The sequence below is a fragment of the Triticum urartu genome, chromosome 2 (assembly GCF_003073215.2).
Source record: "Triticum urartu cultivar G1812 chromosome 2, Tu2.1, whole genome shotgun sequence".
NCBI classification, from domain to species: domain Eukaryota; kingdom Viridiplantae; phylum Streptophyta; class Magnoliopsida; order Poales; family Poaceae; genus Triticum; species Triticum urartu.
This window is the reverse complement of record NC_053023.1, coordinates 124,811,789-124,832,463: the sequence shown is the minus strand read 5'-3', so window position 1 is coordinate 124,832,463 and position 20,675 is coordinate 124,811,789.

Below are 20,675 nucleotides of genomic sequence, written 5' to 3'. Positions count from 1 at the left end.
TGACCCTTTGTTTGACCTAGAAAATTGTGCACCAATTTTGCCAGAGGTTCTAACCTAAGACAAAGAGAGTGAACATTTTAGAAGGGCATTTCAGGTTCAATGAAATTATTGTTAGTAAACCCTAGTTGATTTCAAAAGGGATGCTGGGGGTTCTGCCTTCCCCATTTCAAGTTTCTGATGAAAAGTAAACATGATGCACACTCTAATGCATGGACTAGCTAGGGTGTGACAACTCACCCCCACTCAAAAGAATCTCGTCCCGAGATTTAGGATCCTCTCGAAAGAAGGTGGGGTACTCAAGTCGAAGACGATCCTCCCTTTCCCAAGTGGCTTCTTCCTCGAAATGGTGTGACCATTGAACCTTGAGAAACTTGATATTATGACGTCGAGTGGTACGCTCGGCCTGATCAAGGATACGAACGGGATATTCTCGGTAGGAGAGGTTATCTTGTAGATCAAGCGTTTCATGGTCCACTCCACGGATAGGATCCGCGAAGCAACGCCTGAGTTGTGAAACGTGGAAGACATCGTGAACTCTGGAAAGATGCGGAGGTAGTTCCAATTGGTAGGCAACTTCTCCTCGTTTGGCAAGAATGTGGAAGGATCCAATGTAACGAGGGGCCAATTTGCCTTTGATACCGAAACGATGGGTTCCCTTTAATGGAGTAATCCGAAGGTAAGCCTTCTCGTCGACTTCATAAGCCATAGGCTTATGTTTATGATCATATTGACTCTTTTGACGAGATTGGGCTGTTTTCAACTTCTCACGAATAACGCGGACCTGCTCTTCTGCTTCCTGAATCATATCTGGGCCAAAGAGTTGTCTTTCCCCGGTTTCTGACCAGTTAAGAGGCGTTTGACATTTCCGTCCATAGAGAACTTCGAAAGGAGCCTTGTCTAAGCTGGCTTGATAACTATTGTTATAAGCAAACTCCGCAAATGGAAGGCATTTCTCCCAACTCATTCCGAACGAGATGACAGAAGCTCGGAGCATATCTTCCAGAATTTGATTAACTCGTTCCACTTGACCACTTGATTGAGGATGGAAGGCGGTGCTAAAGGAGAGACGAGTTCCCATAGCATTTTGGAAACTTTCCCAAAATCGAGAGGTGAAGAGACTCCCACGGTCTGAGTTAATTTCCAATGGAACACCATGAAGAGACACTATTCGGGAGATGTATAACTCAGCTAGCTGGCTAGCGGTGATACTCTCACGAACAGGTAGAAAGTGGGCTACTTTGGAAAGTCGGTCGATCACAACGAAGATGGCATTATTCCCTCTCTTGGTCCTGGGAAACCCAGTGATGAAATCCATACTGATTTTATCCCATTTCCATTCAGGAATAGCCAAAGGTTGAAGGGTGAAGGGTGCCAGCAGGCCGTTGATGTTCTGCTTTAACACGACGACAAACGTCACAATTAGCAATGTATTGAGCGATTTCTCTCTTCATCCTAGTCCATCAAAACCTCTGGCGTAGGTCTTGATACATTTTGGTACTACGGGGATGAATGGTGAGAGGGGATTCATGAGCTTCCTTAAGGATCAGTCGCCTCAGGTTTCGCGCCTTCGAAACCACTAGGCGATTCCCAAAGTATACGACACCTTGATCATCAATGGAGAAACAATTCGCGACTCCTTTCTTAATGTTTCTCTTAATACGGGAGATTCCCGGATCTACCTTCTGTGCCTTGATGATCTGATCCGTAAGGGTAGGTTCCACCACCAGGGAGGATAGGAATCCTTGAGGAACAATGTGAAGGTTTAGCTTACGAAATTCCTCATGGAGAAGTGGTTGACTTTGTTGTAACATCAGGTTGTTACAATAGGACTTACGGCTTAGCGCATCAGCCATGACATTGGCTTTGCCCGGGGTGTAAGTTATTCCTAAGTCGTAGTCCGAGATCAACTCGACCCAACGTCGTTGCCTGAGATTCAAATCTGGTTGGGTGAAGATATATTTCAAACTTCGGTGATCGGTGAAGATCTTGCAACGATTACCGAGAAGGTAATGTCGCCAGGTTTTAAGTGCATGGACTACAGCTGCAAGCTCTAGATCATGTGTAGGATAATTTTCCTCATGTGGGTGTAATTGCCGTGAAGCATAGGCAATTACCTGACGATCTTGCATGAGTATGCAACCTAGTCCTTGTCACGAGGCGTCACAATAGATAATAAAGTCCTTGGAGAAGTCTGGTGGTACTAGTACGGGGGCAGATGTCAGGCGTCTTTTCAGTTCTTGAAAACTGATCTCGCACTGTGGAGTCCACTCAAACTTTTTATCTTTCTTGAGGAGTTCAGTTAGAGGTTTAGCAACCTTGGAGAAATTTTCGACGAAGCGGCGGCAATAGCTCGCTAAGCCAAGGAAGCTCCGAACTTGCTTGACCGTCTCAGGTGGAGTCCAATCAAGGACGGCTTGAACTCGCTCGGGATTGACAGCAATACCCTTACCAGAGATTACATGGCCTAGATAGGTCACTTCTGGCAACCAAAATTCACACTTGGAGAATTTGGCATAAAGGCGATGCTCTCGATGTTTCATCAATACCAGCCTTAGATGTTCGGCATGTTCCTCTTCATTCTGGGAGTAGATGAGTATGTCATCGAGATATACTATGACGAATTTATCCAAGTACTCCATGAAAACCGAGTTCATTAACCGGGAGAAGGTTGCCGGGGCATTGATTAAACCGAAGGACATGACGGTGTACTCGTATTGGCCATAACCAGTAACAAAGGCCGTTTTGGGAATGTCCCCGTTTCTGATTTTGATTTGATGGTAACCAAACCTCAAACCCATCTTGGAGAAGACTGAGGATCCAGCGAGCTGATCATACAGATCGTTGATCCTGGAAAGCGGATATTTGTTCTTGATGGTGACCAAGTTGACAGGTCGGTAATCCACAACCATTTGATCCGTTCCATCCTTCTTCTTAACGAAGAGGACGGGGCAAGCCCAAGGAGAGGAACTAGGACGGATGAAACCCTTTTTCAAGGACTCATCGAGTTGATTCTTAAGCTCGGCTAGTTCTAGGGGTGCCATCTTGTAAGGTCTTCTAGAAATTGGAACGGTTCCTGGAACAAGGTCTATCACAAACTCGACATCCCTGTCAGGTGGAACATCTGGCAGTTCTTCTGGAAAGACATCCGGAAAGTCTCGGACTACCGGAACATCTTCAAGGTCTGCAAGGGGGTTGGCATTTAGGGAGTAAAGTTGGCGCTTGGCCACTCAAGTTAAGACATTAACTGTCTTGCCCGAGGGGTGGGTAAGTCGAACGGTTCTAGTGGCACAATCGATCTTAGCATAATGAGCTGACATCCAGTCCATACCCAAGATGATATTTATGTCGGAGGACTTGAGAGCTATTAAGGATGCAAGGAAGACAAGTCTATCGACAAGAATTTCGTTCCCATGGCTTACTCTAGAAGTTTGCCATTTGGAACCCGGAGTTTGAATTACCATGGAAGTGGGCATGTCGCAGAATGTCGTGTTATGCAATCGAGCATAGTTCTCGGATATGAATGAATGAGATGCTCCAGTATCGAAAAGAACAGATGCCGGATGGCAGTTAACAAGGAGCGTACCAAGTACGACATTAGGATCCTCATGAGCCTCCTCGGCTAAAACATAATTGACATGGCCACGTGCAGTGGTGGCCGGCTTGGCGTAGAAAGTCTTCCCCGCTGGCTTACCACGGCCAACGGACTTTCCAGTTTGATTGGGGTTGTTGTTCCGGGGACACTCTCGGCTATAGTGACCCGGCTCTCCACACTTGAAGCATGTCACCACATTGGGGCGTGGAGCAGCATTAGCAGCGGGGCCACCATAGGGCTTGGGCGGTGCAAATTGTTGGTTGGGACGAGGCGCCTCAAAGGATGGCCTCGGAATGAACCTGGGTGGCAGTGCCGTGCTTGGAATCCACACCCGGCGCTTCTGAGCCCCAGAGCCGGATGAAGAGCCAAAATCACGGGAGTGCTTGCGTGAAGCGTCATAATCAGTCTGGCCTGTCTCAGCACTGATGGCTTTATTGACCAACTTCTGAAAGGATGTGCACTCGTGCAGACGGAGATCGGGGCGAAGCTCAGGGCTAAGTCCCTTGCGGAACCTTGCCTGCTTCTTAGCGTCAGTAGATACCTCTTCAGGAGGATAACGTGCCAGATTCCCAAATTCACGACTGTAAGCATCCACAGTCAGTCTTCCTTGGGTGAAGTTGCAGAACTCCTCCCTCTTGCGATCCATGAGACCTTCCGGAATGTGATGCTCACGGAAAGCCTCACTGAATTCAGCCCAAGTAGTGATTTGACCGACCGGGCGCATAGCTTCGAAGTTTTCCCACCAAAGGCTAGCAGGGCCTTCGAGGTGATAGGCAGCATAAGTAACCTTGTCGGCTTCGGCTACGTTGGCAGAACGTAGCTTGTGGGTGATGCTGCGAAGCCAGTCATCCGCGTTGAGGGGCTCGACGGAATGGTTGAACTTTGGTGGGTACAGCTTGATAAAGTCATTGATTGACACCAAGTCATTTCGCGGGTGGCGTGCAGTGTTCTGCTCAATCCACTCCAGCAGGCGGTTAGTCTCACGCTTGTTTCTTTCCGCCTCTAGCATCACTTCGGCCAGAGAAGGCGGGTGAGGCAGATTTTCACCTCTAGCTGCACTGGCTTCCCCCTGCTCCGGGACAGCAGGGTTGCCGCGGGTGTTGACCATCCTAGGAGAAAACAAAACAATGGTTTAGACAAGGATGGCTCAAACTTAGCAAGGAAGTGCAGAATGTAATGGATAACACGGAATGCAGAGATGTTCATCCGTATGTCATGGTAATATAAAACTACCATATATATACCAACGGTCATACACATCATACATAGTTTAGTACAAGCCCAGGCTACAGTACAACTATGATGGAAGACGTTACATCTCATCGGAGGCATTCCAAGCTCCTATACATTATTTGTCTACACCTCCGGAATTGATTACACGCCAAGTCATATTCCACAAGTCACGCAGGACAGTGGAGATACAACTACTACAATACTAGTGGTATTACTACTAACTCAGACAGCTCCGTAGTAGTCCTCATAGAAGTCACCTCCATAGCCTGGAAGTTCAACGTGACCATCCGAAAACAGACGGTCCTGAGGAGCCTGTGGACCATAGGGGCTAGGATGAGGTCTTGGACCAACAAACGGTGGTCTGCGGGGACCACGGGGTGGGGTGATGCCTCCCACATCACGCCAATCCACCATGTCCGGCAGAGCTGATCTCATAGGATACAGATCCCTTGCATCCATACATCCAGCTTGCACCACAGGTGCAAACCGAGTCAATGTGTCCCAATGATCAGCAGGGTATTGAAAAGCTCCAGCCTCAAGGCCCGATTCTCTCGGTCCTTATCTTCGAGCATCTCGGAAGTGGTACGAGTTAATGAGTCCTCCTGAGTGGAATCAACATAGATGGCCTGAAGATACGCTTGCACTCCTGGAAGTGAAGCTGGCATGTAACGGAAGTCGGTGTTCCGAAGCAGGCCAGTCCGGACTCGCAAGATGGTCATCATGGAATAGGCAGCATCCTGCACAACCATCTCAACAGTAACCCCAAGTCCATAGGAACAGTGAAGGGGCTCGGTAGATCCAGGATAAGAAGGAAATATCCTGACGGTGCAGAGATATTGGCTTTGATTAAAGTCGCGGAACTGCTCTTCGACAGTGTATTCGGGATACCAACGGTACCCCGTCTCGATCATTACCCGGACTAACATAGCAGTATGACCAGGCACGTCGAGGCACCGGGTCAGGCGGACCACTTGGTTCAGAACACGGTTGGCCATCTGAAAGCACAACCACAATGCAAAGACATCAGAATTTCTAGGGAAAATTGGACAGCATAATGACTGTAAATGCTCAGAAAAATATTTGAGACATCCACAACAGTTCACAATACCACTCAACAACATCATATCAAGGTTCTGATTCAATTAGCAACATACTAAGAATAGTAGAAACTAAACTGGGACTTGTAACAACAATACTATAAGCTACAACGGATTAGTAACACGTGAACCTGATAGAAGAAGACAGTCTAGTCCTTAACCCACGTTGAATGAGAAGAGAATGACTCAGATCAGAGGCATAGGGTAAAGGAGTAAAAGAACCTTACGTTCCCTCCCACAATCAATTCCCCTACATATAACTAAAGCATTTCTAGACTCGACATCAACCAGTTTGGCTCAACGAACCTACAGGCAGTCCGGCTCTGATGCCAACGCTGTCAGGACCCCGATTCCAAGTCACACCGATCTAGCCGGTAACACCTCATATCACTTTGCGGCCTCACGCACGGTATCCCACGGGTGTCGCTTTACCATGGCCCGGGACCGTTTGCGCCTTTTGGCTCACGTATACGATAGTGTCGCTAGCATCCATATGACAAAGAACCCGGGCTGACATGGCTAGTCGTGAACCCAAAGCGGCACAGACCTATGGAGACAGGCATACATGAATCACATCGAGCATGTCGGTCATCAGCGAGTGATTCCGGGCTGTAGCACTGGGCTAACAGGACTCCGGATATCATCGCGTGACATTTCCCCGAAGGGACAGACATAGGAACGAAGTGAAACACATGCCGGCCAGTCAAGTGTCCTGAGCAGTAGTGCTGGGCTAGCAGGACTCCGGTGAACCGGGCTATAGCGGACAACTATGGCTCGAGGAACACTAGACTACATTTCCCCATAAGAAAGGCTGCCAAGGATAAACAACTAGATTGTCGGATCCCACTCATACCAAGCATTTCAACCATACACACAATATGCCCGATATGAGTACATACAACATGGCATCACAACAAAACTCTACAACTCAAGTACTTTATTTAAAGGCTCCAGAGAGCCATACATAACATGTTCATATAGATAGGGGTCACATGACCCGACACTCAAGTCATACAATCATTCAAGCACATGCGGAAGCAACTAGTCTGAGTACAGACTCTAGAAAGAAAGAAGGCTTCTCGAAGCCTGTCTATCTACATAGGGCCCTCCATGGCCAGGATCACCACCTGGGTGGCTAGTCACTCGTCGACGTCAAGGTCTATGTAGAACCCATCTGAGGGGGCGGTGTTGTCGTCTGAAACAGTAATTAAGCAAACATGAGTACAAAGGTACTCATCAAGTCTTACATCAGAACCTACTATACATGCTTATTCTCAAGAAGGCGGTGGGGTTGATGCAGCAAGCCAGCTTTGACTCTTGGCTAAGCTATCCTATGGAACTCCACCAGTAAAATAGTTTTCGCACACGAGTCCACTACTCACCAACACAATACTCCACCGGGGATCCTCCCTCGTCATCCTACGAGAGGGCCATCCTCGGTACTCACACTTATCTTGAGTCTTTAGTAGTGTCCATTAACTTGTCTATGAACTGTATAGGCAACCAAGTAGTCCTTTACCGCGGACGCGGCTATTCGAATAGTTTATACCCTGCAGGGGTGTACTTCGTCATACATGCTTTCACCACTTACCGCCGTTTACACGACATGTACTCGGCAACCTTCAAGCGGAAGCCCGGCGAGGGTGTCGGCCACGGCCTACCTAAACACTTAAGTCTCTAGTCCAGGTTTATCGCCTATCCAGGTTCTATCCGCAGGGAGTCCGGCCGAGGTTTCCAAATACGGCCCCGAACGATGTGAACAGGGTTCCCGAGAACCAAACGGGTGACTCGGTACACCGTGCCACGGTGTATCTACCGCAACATAGCCCACCCCTAGGGTCAACGCTACGCACGGCCGCCAACACATAACCTACAAACACTAGAAACTAATTGCAACTCCTGGACAGAGTACTAGGGTGATTAAGAAGCCGAGAGGGTCCATTGGTTTCGGGACCAATGTACGGTAGTAACTGCATCTTAAATCACACATACAGATCTCAGTTCTTATGGACGGCCTCAATGAAACTACCCACCATGTACTCCTACATGGCCCCTCATCGATACCTTTACCAAAACATGTTCAATACATCCCTCATATTACCGACATAAGCATTTCACTCTAGCTCATCACCCAGATGAACCAGACCTGACTCAACTCTAAGCATAGCAGGCATAGCAAGGTAGGAATCACATACATGGCTCAATCAACTCCTACACATGCTAGTGGGTTTCATCTAGTTACTGTGGCAATGACAGGTCATGCAGAGGATAAGGGTTCAACTACCGTAGCACACAGCAGTTTGAATCACGATGTCTTAATGCAGTAAACAAGAGCAGGAGCGAGAACATGGGTTGTATCGGAATGATCAATGGTTGCTTGCCTGATGGAGTGGTAACGGGATACTGCCCTTCAGTTGGATACTCGTGAATATCCTCGGAGGCAGAACCTACCACGAAGAACACATCGGAACACAATCAACACATGACGATATGGAACAATATGATGCATGCTATGACATGGCAATATGATTGTGTCTTGGCCTAATTCAAGCTAAAATAGAAAGGGATGAACTCATTTGAACCAAAGATTCAAATATTAGCTCATTAAACATGGCATTTATGGTGCATTTCCTTATTCTGCTTAAGCAACAAGGTAAACTTGTTTTGTCATGCATGAAACCATTACAGATGGATAGATTGAATTTTTCTGATAATTTTTCATATATAATTTATCTCATTTGGAGCTATGGTTGAATTTCTATGAATTTTTGAAGTTTGAAATATTTTCTGGAATTTCCTGAATAAAAATAATTCCAGAAAATGCATTACTGCGTCAGCATTGCATCATGCTGACCTCAGCAGGTCAAAGGCGCCAGTCCAGGTCAAACCTGACTGGTGGGCCCCTTCTGTCAGCCTCTCAGTGCACTAACTATGTTTAGTTAGCCTAATTACTGGGCAGGGCCCACTAGTCAGTGACTATACTAATTAAACTAACTAATTTTTAGTTAGAAACTAATCTGGATAATTAGCAGAGGGGGGCCCACTTGTCATTGACTCAAAGGAGTCAACCTGGGCCCACCCAGTACACGTCAGTGGTCAAACCACTAGTCAACAGGGCTAATCCCGCCGGCGTTGAGTCACCGGCGAGGCCGAGACGGCGGAGGGCTTCGGAAAACGCCCTCAGGCGACCAAAACGACGGGGGAGACCACCCGTGCGAAGCCCAGGCTCTCGCGCATCCAATGGAGCAAGTGTGAGGAGCTGGGGTGGAGCGAGCTCGCCGGAATCGAGCTCGTTGCGGCGGCCGGAGTTCGGGCGAGGTCGGTTTCGACGCTACGATGCACGGGAGCAAGAGATGGTGGTGGCTATGGGTTCCTGGTGCTACACTGAGCACGGTGAGTCGCTCCGTTGTGAGCTTGCACGGCTGTGGCCACGGCTGCGCCATGGCCGGCGGCGGGGAGCTCTCGGGTGCGGTGGAAACAGCGGCTACAGGGGCCAAACGAGCACGGGAGCTAGGGGAAGAGGAAGAGGATCTCACAGCGAAGTCGGAGAGGGGGTCAGCGAGCTCGGGGAGGTCCTGGCGGCGGCGAATCGACCGGAGATGGCTCGGGTGCCCGAGGTTGAAGACGAGGGCGAAGGCGGCGATGCAGGGCCTCCGGCGATGCGTGGCTCGGTGGGGACGACGAGGGAGTCGAGGCGGAGCTAATGGGCTCGTTAGAGGGGCGAGGGAGTGGCTGTAGTGGCAACTACGGCGATCGGCGGCGAGGGACGTGCTCGGCCGTCGCGGGGGAGAGTGAGAGAGACGAGGGGGAGAGTGCGAGAGGATGAGAGGGAGACGTGGGGGTCGCGTGGCGTCCTCTAGGCGTCTCCCGGCGTCGGCAGAAGCAGGAGGTGGCTCGCGCGTGGCCGGCGCGCGGCGAGCACGCGCCCCTGCCTCCTGGCGCGAGGTAGGGGGTGACTGGCCGAACCACTAGGCTGGGCCGAGCCAGGTAAGGCCCAGGTGGGCTTCTTTCTCCTTTTTTTTTGATTTAGTTTCTGTTTTCTATTAAACTGCAACTGTTTAGCTTTATTTAAAATACTAGCACATTCCCAAAAATCCTGAAAATAAATGTGGCCTCTGTTTAGATTATTTCCAATAGGAAACATTTACTCCCAGAATTATTTGAGCATTTAAATTATTTTATAGCATTTAAATGCCCAAATTCAAATACTTATGATTTAATTCAATGACCCTTTGTTTGACCTAGAAAATTGTGCACCAATTTTGCCAGAGGTTCTAACCTAAGACAAAGAGAGTGAACATTTTAGAAGGGCATTTCAGGTTCATTGAAATTATTTTTAGTAAACCCTAGTTGATTTCAAAAGGGGTGCTGGGGGTTCTGCCTTCCCCATTTCAAGTTTCTAATGAAAAGTAAACATGATGCACACTCTAATGAATGGACTAGCTAGGGTGTGACAGCTCGTTCCTCGAATTTTATCATCTCCAGCCGCATCACCTCACTCCCAACGCGGTGATGCTGCTGTCGACCTTCGTCACCCTATGTGAGGGTTTTCTCGGCATCCTCCCCACTCTTGAACTGTGGGGAGAGTTCTTTCAATGCAAGCTCGGCACCATCATCGCGGGCGTGCCCGCCCCATGTGGTGCCTTCATCGCTATGCGGAGGGCGAGCGACAACAACCCGTTTTCTCTCATCCCGCTAATCCAGTCGGTGAAGCTCTGGCAGAAGTCCTACTTCTACGTGAAGAATATTGCTCCGCAAGGCGACTTCATCAACCTGCCGGCTTACATAGCCGGCCCGCCGGCTGGTAGGCAGCCTTCATGGTCCATCCGGTCCAGGTCGCTGTCTTCAGGCGGGTCTGCCTCCGTTGCCCGGCTCCGGGTGATGATCGAGTCGGAGGGTCTGTCCGGGGCCGACCTAGTGGCCACCTTCATGGAGCGCCGGGTGCTCCCGCTCCAGGGCCGACCTCATATGATCTGCCAGATGAGCGGCCGCTTCGACCCGTCCCGGCTAAGCACCAAGGAGATGCCTCACGCCAAGGTGTCTTACATGGTGAACTACATTTCCAACTGCAAGCTCACCGAGGAGTGGCAGTATGGCAAGGTGCCATACTCTCGCGACAATCCTCCGCCGGTGGTAAGTTTCTCTTCCTCTTTGCTCGTTGCCGAGTTCATGGTGGCCAACTCCTGACCAGCCGGCCTTTCATTGGCAGAACCCCATGCTTCCGCCAGCAGCCGGGGCCGCAGGGGTGGAACGCCAGTTCCTCCCCGACCGTACCATGGACGATGTAGACGACCCAGAGTTGGGGGCAGCCGCCATGGAGGACGACGTCGCGGGGGAAGGCGGCAACGTAGGCGAGTCCGGGCTCGGGGCCGGCTTCGAGGACTGGCCAGATGACGACGAGGCTGAAGTCATCGCGCGCCACCGACCGGTGCCCGAGCACCATGGCGCAGGCCCATCCGCCAGGCCGACTGCCCAGGGCAGCGTGCAGAAGCGCCGGGCCGCGTCGACCCACTTCGGCAGTCGGCCGAAGAAGCCCAAGAGTACCACGGCGGCGACCAAGCGGGACAAGGCGGCCGCGAAGGCAGCCCGCTTCCGCAAGGTGGTGAAGCAGCCGCAGGCGGTCTCAGCGTAAGTGTCGCTGTTCTTATGCCTTTCTTTTTTCTTCTTCTTCGGTTGATGTTTTTCCAAACCCTTTTTTCTCAATTTGTCAAACAGGGCCCCTCTTTACCTTGGGCGAGTCCCGGCCGCCTCCATAGTTGGAGCCGTAGGTGGGTCTTTGAACTCGCGCCGGGTAGATCCCCGCGCCGACCTCCTTGAGCCGACGGAGCGGAACGCGCGGGAAGAGCGAGAGGAGCGGGAGGAGGAGGAGCAGAGAGCGGCTCAGGAGGCGGAGCATAAGTCGGCGGAGGCGTGAGCCGTCACAGCCGCCAAGGCCCAGGCGGAGGCCGCAGACGTGGAGAGGGAGGCGGAGGCCCTGTAGAACCAGCCTCCGCGGTTCGTCATTCCCCTCTGTGCCGCGGCTCCTGAAACCCCTGTGCCCCCGTTGAAGGAAGCCGGCCCCGGCTAGTCGGAGATGGAGAGGGAGACGGCGCCATCGCCGCCGACTGTAGCGGGCTGATGAGGCCGGCGTGAAGTGCCGCCAGCGCGGCCGGCTGGGGGTGAGCCGACCGTGGGAGGGGATCTTGTGATCTCGTCACCGCTTCATCGGCGCGCGGGGAAGGCGACTTCAGCGCCGGACGCGCAGAAGACCGCGGACGCCGGCTCGTCTGCCCAGGACCTAGGACCGTCCAGCGACAGCTCATCCGGGTGGACGCCGGGCGGCAGGACAACCGTGCTGAATGTGGCGGCACAGGACGTCCGAAGCCGGCTTCAGGCCCAAGCCACCGCACTAAAGCAGTACACCCAGGAGTTTCTCATGACGCGGTCGGTTATTCGGGTGAGTCCTCTTGCTCCTTTGATTGCTTTTAATTTCTTCCGTGGGGGCGCATCAACGCACCCACTGGGTGTAGTCCCCGAGTTCCGAGACGGCTGCTGAGCTGGCGGCTTGGAACTTATTGGAAAGCTTGATTACAATCTTGCTCTTACTCACGTCCCTTGTTTTCTCTGCAGGAGTACCACAACCTCCGCGCGGCTGCCTTCAACTCCCAGGCCCAGGAGTTGAATCAGAAAGCCACTGATCTGACCGAGAGCCGGAGTAAGCTCTCCATTTTTCTTTTAAGTGGGGGCGCGTCAGCGCACCCACTGGGTGTAGTCCCCGAGATTCGGGACGACTACCGAGTAGTCGGGTCGGATCTTTTCCTTGCGACTTCTTTCTTTATATTGCAGGGCCAATGCCGACTTGAGGAGCCAGCTGAGCGGAGCCCAGACCGCCCGTTGTGCCAAGGAGACCGAGTGCACCTCCCTGGCTCAAGAGCGTGACCGCCTGGCCAAGAGGTTGGCCGACCAGGAGGAGAGCCATAGGGCGGCCCTGAAGGCGGCGCAAGACAGCGAGGCCGCCCTCAAAGCCGAGTACGAGACCGAGGCGGCAAACTGGGCCGAGATGAGGCAGGCGCTGAGCCAAGGCTACAACCGGGTGGAAGACTTGATTGACGGTAGGCCGCCTTCTTCTTTGCTTCCTTGCCTGCCTTCTACTATCTGATTCATTTTTTGATTTTGTGTCGCTTCTTTCCTCTTTGCGCATATTACTTCCCCGGCTACTTAGCTGCCGCCACCCAAGCCATCGAGGCCTACCGCGACATGCGACGGCGGGCGGGGGCCGAGATTGCGCCGAATGCTAGCCGGTCACTTGAGGAGCGGCTTCTGGGGCTTCAAGCCCGCCTGCAACCGGCCCATCACATGCACCGCCGTCTTCAGCGTGCCGGAGCGCAAGTGTTGGTCGCCCTCTGGCCTGGCGAGGTGATTCCGTGCACCCCAAGTCGGACCGCCGACTGGCTGGAGGTCACAGTCGGCCGCTTCGAGGCTTGGAAGGCGTCAGCGGCCCGCTCCGGCGCTGGGCGGGCTCTGGAGTTCGTCCGGGCTTGGTATCCTGGGCTAAACTTGGACCAGCTGAGCACCTGGCGGCAGGAGGCTGACGAGGAGCTGGAGGCGGTGCGGCCGACTATCATCCAGCGCGCCTCAGCGATCGCCGAGTATACGATACCGGCGCCTTTGCTCTAGAGGTGGATGACGCCCGCGTCGCTCAGCCGGAGGAGTGGTTCGGGCTGAACCCGGCCGAAGGTGAGGACTCGGCGGAGGAGATTGCCTCCAGTGATGAGGGCGAAGAGGAAGAGGGAGAGGATGACGAAGACGCTGCGCCGGATGGTGAAGCGACCAGCCCGCCTTAGCCCGATCGTGCTTCTAGCAACTATGCCGAGACTTGCCATCCGGTCACTCCTCCAGCCGGCACCGCCGACTCTGCCAACCTGCCCCACTCGCCTGTTGCTCCCCTGGCTTGATCCGCCGTCCTAGCTTTCCTGCTTGTTACTTCTTTGAACAATTTTTAAATTTGCGCAGTTCCACCCACTGGGGGTGTATTCAGACTATGTTGAATGCTGGCCTTTCGAAGGTCTTTTGTGTAAATATTATGCATGTGTTTGGCTTCTGCTTATGTTTGCTTTTTATCCTTTGGCTTTTTCCTTTGCCGCCTTCCCTTGGCCGCCGCCTTCCCAGCCGGGCAGCTGCTCTGCAGTCTGCGGCCGGAGAAGGACTTGGTCGTTTTTGGGAAGGCAAGTACTTGAGCTTTCTCGGATTGCAGCAAGGTGAGCGGGAAGCCGGCTAGCCGACTGCTCTAGTAGTTGGCTGGCGGGGTGGGAGGCCGACTCGTGTTATATAAGTTCGTTAGTCCTTAGCCGTTTTTTCGCGTGGGCATCCTTTCCTACCCTTGGCTCTTGCCAGTCGGACAGTCATTTCTTCGAGCTGCGACTTTTGGAAAGAGGGGGCTTGGGTGCCGGCACACTACTTGTCTGGCTGCATGTGGAACTTCAGATATAACTTGAGGCGGCGAGTCCCCGGGCCGACTGGTCGAACCCGGTGCCGAACGAAGAAAGCAAGTGTAGCAACATAATCGTATGCGTGATACTCATCTTTCATAGATAAAAGAGGGTAGTCCCCAAGTACTCCTCGGGGCACCCCTTGTCTCGTACTTAGTACAAAAGGTAGCGTGCTACGTACTGCTTTTTAACTATAAAATCTTCGGAGGAGATTGGCATTCCACGGCGGGTCCGACTCCTTGCCGGAATCATATCTCTTGCGTGCCTTCGGCTTCTGCGAGTCGATTAGGCAGTAGGAGTCATTGCCTAAAGCTCTGCTAATGATGAAGGGGCCCCCCAAGGGGCCGAGAGCTTGTGCTGGCCGGCTGTTCGCTGGATCAGCCGGAGCACAAGGTCGCCCTCTTGGAAAGATCTTGGCTTGACCTTCCAGCTGTGGTAGCGGCGCAGACCCTGCTGATAGATGGCGGACCGACTGAGAGCTAACAGCCGGCCCTCTTCCAGCAGGTCGACACCGTCTTCTCGTGCTTCCTTGGCTTCTGCCTCCGTGTACATGGTGACCCGAGGCGAGTGGAACTCGATGTCAGTTGGGATGACGGCCTCGGCACCATATACAAGGAAAAAAGGGGTGAAGCCGGTCGATCTGTTTGGGGTAGTGCGCAAACTCCAGAGGACGGCCGGCAGCTCACCGAGCCAGCAGTCGGCCGAACGCTCCAGTGGCACGGCCAGTTGGGGCTTGATGCCAGAGAGGATGAGGCCGTTTGCTCGCTCGACCTGGCCGTTTGACTGCGGTTGGGCAACTGACGCTAGGTCTAGCCGGATGCCGCGTGTTGCGTAGAAACGTGCCAGCGCTCCCTTTGCAAAATTTGTGCCGTTGTCGGTGATGATCCTATGCGGTAGGCCATACCGAGTTATAATATCTGCGATGAATGTGACGGCAGTCGGCCCATTCAGCTTTTTGATCGGCTTCGCCTCAATCCATTTGGTAAATTTGTCCACAGCAACGAGCAGATGTGTCATGCCACCGCGTGCCGTCTTGAACGGGCCCACCATGTCCAGCCCCCAGACGGCAAAGGGCCAGGTGAGGGGGATGGTCTTGAGTGCAGAAGCCGGCAGGTGTTGCTTGGAGCTGAAAATTTGGCACCCTTTGCAGTTTTTGACTAGTTCCTTGGCGTCTTCCAAGGCAGTTGGCCAGAAAAATCCGTGGCAAAAAGCCTTGGCGACGAATGATCTTGAGGCTGCATGGTGGCCGCATTCGCCTTGGTGGATGTCCCTTAGGATTGCTGTGCCCTTCTCTGGTTCGACGCAACGCTGGAAGACTCCAGTGACGCTGCGCCTAACAAGCTCTCTGTTGACGATTGTGTAGGCTCCGGCTCGGCGTTGAACTTGTCTTGCCGAGATCTCGTTGGTTGGCAGCTCTCTCTTTACTAAGAAGTTGAGGATGGGCTGGGCCCAGGATGGAGCTGTGACTTCTTCTATTTTCAGGACTGCTACTGTGATAGGTGCGGGTGGGCTGGGTAGTGAAGAGTTGGGGTCGGAGTCGGCCATCGCCTGTTGTGTTGATGTAGTCCCCGGGCTGGCTGCAGTAGTCCCCGGGCCGAGTTCCGAATTCCCCGGGCCGGGTGCGACTATGGCAGTCCCCAGGCCGCCAATTGGAGTCCCCGCGCCGCCTGCTTTGTTTCCCAAGTCTGATTCAACTGCGTTGGGGTCAGGCGGCACGAAGATGGAATCAGATTCTGGAGACGGCTTGATAGACGGCTTGAGGAGTCAGTGGAGAGAAACGCCGGCTGGTATGGCCTGCCGGGTGGATCCTACTCGTGCTAGGGCATCCGCTTGCATGTTGTCGGCACGTGGTACATGAAGGAACTCACATCCTTCAAATATCCACTGATTTGCTGGACGAGGAAACGATAGCTCGCCATGTTTGCATCTTTGGCGTCCCAGTCACCGGATGACTGTTGGACCACCAAATCCGAGTCGCCATAGCACAAGATCCGGCGGATGCCGAGTTCTTTAGCTAGCCGGAGCCCGTGTATGAGCGCCTCATACTCGGCCACATTGTTGGAGGCGGAAAAATGAATTTGCAATGTATACTTGAGCTTGTCGCCCTTGGGAGAGGTGAGGACGATGCCGGCTCCCAAGCCGGTGTGCATCTTGGACCCATCGACGTGCATCCGCCAGTGAGTGGAGTTGGGAGCCGGTGGCAGGTATTGGGTTTCGGCCCAATCGACGAGCAAGTCGGCCAGTGCCTGGGACTTAATGGCGGTGCGGGGCTGGTAGAAGATCGCGTAGGGGGGCAGCTCAATGGCCCGTTTGGCCACTCGGCCGGATGCATCCCGGCTGCCTATGATCTCGGCAAGCGGGGCAGTACATACGACCATAATGGGGTGCTCTTGAAAATAGGGCTTGAGTTTCTTGGCAGCGAAGTACACACCATAGCACATCTTCTGGTAGTGTGGGTAGTTCTGCTTCGAGGTGGATAAGACTTCTCTTAAATAATACACCGGCCTCTGAACCGGCTGAGCCCGGCCTTCTTCTGGGTGTTGGACTACGATGACGGTGCTGACCACCCGGCTAGTAGCGGCAATGTAAAGGACCATGGGCTCCTTTACAGCCGGTGCCGCGAAGACAGGAGGCGTGGTCAGCATCTTCTTTAGCTCTTGGAAGGCTTGCTCTGCCTGGTTGTTCTACTCGAAATGAGTGGACTTCTTCATGAGTCGGTAGAGGGGGAGGGCCTTCTCTCCGAGCCGGCTGATGAAGCGGTTCGGGGAAGCCAAGCATCCGGTGAACTTCTGGACATCCCGCAGCTTGGTGGGAATCTCCACTCTCTCTATGGACTTGATCTTTATTGGGTTGCACTCGATGCTGCGTTCGGAGACCAGGAAGCCTAGGAGCTGGCCGGCTGGTACTTTGGACACGCATTTCTCGGGGTTGAGCTTGATTTGGAATCGGTGCAAGTTTTCAAACGTTTCTCTGAGGTCTTCCAGCAAGGTGCCGCGCTTCTCCGTCTTCACCACAATATCGTCTACACAGACGTGAGCATTTCTGCCGAGCTGCTTGAGGAGGCATTTCTGCATGCAACACTGAAAAGTGGCACCGGCATTTCTCAAGCCAAATGTCATAGTCAGGTAGCAGAAGGCTCCGAATGGTGTGATGAAGGCGGTTTTTAGGCGGTCAGCTGGATCCAGCTTTATCTGGTGGTAGCCTGAGTAAGCATCCAAAAACCTCAACAACTCGCATCCGGCTATGGAGTCTATTACTTGATCAATCCTTGGCAAGGCAAAGGGATCTTTGGGGCAAGCCTTGTTGAGGCTAGTGTAGTCTATACACATGCACCACTTGTTGTTTTTCTTCAGCACGAGGACCGGGTTGGCAAGCCATTCTGGGAAGAAAACTTCCATAATGAAGCCGTCTGCCAGAAGCTGGGCTATCTCTTCTCCCACAATCCTTCTCTTCTCCTCCGATAGTCGGCGGAGAGGCTGTTTGACTGGTTTCGCACCTTCTCGGACATGTAGCTTGTGCTCGGCGAATTCCTTCGGCACACCCGGCATGTCCTTGGGGGACCATGCGAAAATGTCCCGATTCTCATGGAGGAAATCGGCGAGATCGCCTTCCTATTTGCTGTCCAGGTTTGCCCCGATGGTGGCAAACCTTTCTGGGTGATCTGGGTCCAGAGGTACCCTCTTTGTTTCTTTGGCCGGCTGAAAGGAACCTTGGGCACCACACTCCTTGGGGTCGGGGGACAGGGTCGGCTGCTTTCCGGTCATGGCCACGACTCGGTCCAGTATCTTCTTCTCTTCAGCAATTACAAGGGACCCGGCCAGCCGGCTGCTGGCAGCCGCGCACTCGGAGGATTTCTTGTAGTCTCCGGCTATGGTGATGATGCCCTTGGAACTTGGTATCTTCATCTTGAGGTAGGCGTAATGGGGTACAGCCATGAACTTGGCCAGGGCAGGTCGGCCAAGCAATGCGTCGTAAGGGCTCTCTAGATCCACCACTTCAAACCACACCGCCTCTCGGCGGAAATGATCCTTGTCCCCAAAGAGGACATCTATCTTGATCTTGTCGATTGGGGAGCAGGACAAGCCAAGTACGATGCCATGGAACACAGTCTGACTAGGCATGAGCTGCCTTGTCTTGATGCTCAGCTTCTCCATGGTGTCACGGTATAGGATATTGATGCTGCTCCCACCATCTATCAACACATGGGAGAAACGGGCGGCTCACCTTTCTGTAGCGAGGGTGGCGTCCAGAACCAATGCGTAAGAGCCGGGAGACGACCTCACCTCTGGGTGATCTGTCCGGCTCCAGCTAATAGGCCTTTCTGACCAGTGCATGAATTCTGGGTTGTTGGAGGCGACTACGTTGATTTCTCGGTGTTGTCAGTGCCGGCTACGCCGATCTTCTGGCTGGCTAGTGAAGACGACATAGGAAGCATGCTCGTCGGGGTACTCGTCTTGAACTGCCCCGACCGCTGGTCGAGCGGCCAGCTGCGAAGGAGCTGGAGGCGGCTGACCAGCAGGTGGAGGCGGCACCATCCCCTCACCCTTGGAGATCTGAGTGAGCCAATGGTATTTTCTGGTCATGTGGTTTGAAGGCTTCGCGCCGCTGTGAAACTTGCAGGGGGCATCAAGTGCTTTCTCGTAGGAGAAAGTCGGCCGCCAAGCCGGCCTGCCGCCCTTCTGCTTCTTGGGTGCGGGCCGTCCTTCGGGTTGTTCGTCCTCGACTGTGGCCACCTATCGGCTGGTGGAAGGCGGCAGGGAAGCCTTGCGCTTGTGGTTGTTTTGGTGCGGGCGTCAGCTGGATTCTCCAACTGATGTCTTGGGAGTCGGAGCGAGCACCTTCCCGGAGGCGTCTACTCGGAGCTCGGTCTCCATCGAGGAATTGGCCGTGCCGTATTTGTCAGCTATGACCAGTAGCTCGTCAAGCATAGTCGGCTCGTCGCAGAGGAGTCGGTGCTTGAGGAGGGTGCCTTCTCGGCACCCGGCGGTGAAGTACTCTATAGCTTGGACCTCGTGCACTCCTTTGCAGGAATTGCGGAGCTCAGCCCACCACGTGAGGTAGTCGCGAGTCGATTCGTTGGGCCCTTAGACGCACAAGGAGAGCTGTCGGGGCTTAGGAGCCCGCTTGTAGGTGCTGGTGAAGTTGCGTATGAAGGCTTCAGTGAAGTCTAGCCAGCTGTTGACACTGTAAGGCTTGAGGCTGTTAAGCCAGGTGCGCATCGTGCCTTGGAGCTTGAGGGGCACATATTTTACGGCAACACGCCTGTTGCCGTTTGCGATGCTAACCGCGGTGGAGTAGTCGATCAACCAATCTTCCGGCTTCACGGAGCCGTTGTACTTGGGCATGTCTCTTGGGAGCGAGAACCCTTTGGGGAAGTGTTAGGACCCCGATTCCAAGTCACATCGATCTAGCCGGTAACACCTCATATCACCTTGCGGCCTCACGCACGGTATTCCCACGGGTGTCGCCTTACCATGGCCCGGGACCGTTTGCGCCTTTTGGCTCACGTATATGATAGTGTCGCTAGCATCCATATGACAGAGAACCTGGGCCGACATGGCTAGTCATGAACCCAAAGCGGCACCAACCTATGGGAACAGGCATACATGAATCACATCGAGCATGTCGGTTAGCAGCGTGTGAATGCGGGCTGTAGCACTGGGCTACCAGGACTCCGAGAACCCGGGCTGTAGCAGGCTAGGCAGGACTCCGGATGTCACCGTGTGACATTTCCCCGAAGGGACAGACACAAGAACGAGGTGAAACACATGCCGGCCAGTTAAGTGTCCTGAGCAGTAGTGCTGGGCTACCAGGACTCCGGTGAACCGGGCTGTAGCGGACTACTATGGCTCATGGAAGCACTAGACTACATTTTCCCATAAGAGAGGCTGCCAAGGATAAACAACTAGATTGGCAGATCCCACACATACCAAGCATTTCAATCATACACACAATATGCTCGATATGTGTAGATACAACATGGCATCACAACATAACTCTACGACTCAAGTATTTATTCATTAGGCTCCGAGGAGCGAGATACTACAAACATGGGTCTCATGACCCAACAATCATACCATACAAATCAAGCACATGCGAAAGCTTAACATGTCTGAGTACAGACGTCTACAAATGAAAAATCTTAAGAAACCTGACAATCTACCAGATCCTGCCGAGGGCACAAGATCGTAGCTGAGGTATGAAGCTAAACATCGAAGTCCACGCGAAACTACTAGCGAGGCTGAAGTCTCTCTACAAAACATAAATTAAGCAAACGTGAGTACA